This window comes from Cynoglossus semilaevis, unplaced genomic scaffold, assembly GCF_000523025.1.
Source record: "Cynoglossus semilaevis isolate Cse_v1.0 unplaced genomic scaffold, Cse_v1.0 scaffold419, whole genome shotgun sequence".
In the NCBI taxonomy this organism is placed as follows: Eukaryota; Metazoa; Chordata; class Actinopteri; order Pleuronectiformes; family Cynoglossidae; genus Cynoglossus; species Cynoglossus semilaevis.
The window spans coordinates 96,816-97,030 of record NW_007585113.1 but is presented as its reverse complement, the minus strand read 5'-3'; the positions used below and the strand labels follow the sequence as shown (position 1 = coordinate 97,030).

At 34.4% G+C, this 215-nt stretch overlaps 1 protein-coding gene across 10 annotated transcripts in view; it reads left to right on the top strand.

The window, feature by feature from the left end:
• Positions 1–215, top strand: part of LOC103398521 (kinesin-like protein KIF13B) — a 24,970-nt gene that overhangs the window by 19,811 nt on the left and 4,944 nt on the right. The window lies entirely within an intron of this gene.

Sequence of the window (215 nt, the reverse complement as noted above, 5' to 3'; positions counted from 1 at the left end):
TTGAGGCGGTTTTTTTTTTTAAAAAAAAAAAAAAAATTTAAAAAAAAAAAAAAAAAAAAAAAAAAATCCCCGCTGTGTCGGGAGCTAGCTGTGAGTGGAGGAGGGTTAATTATGAGCAGGTGAGCTTCGCTGCTCCTTCAGTTGATCCTCATCCTCCTGAGCTTCAATCAGGTTCCACTGAGTTGGTCCTCTTTTTTTTTTTTTTTTTTTTTTTT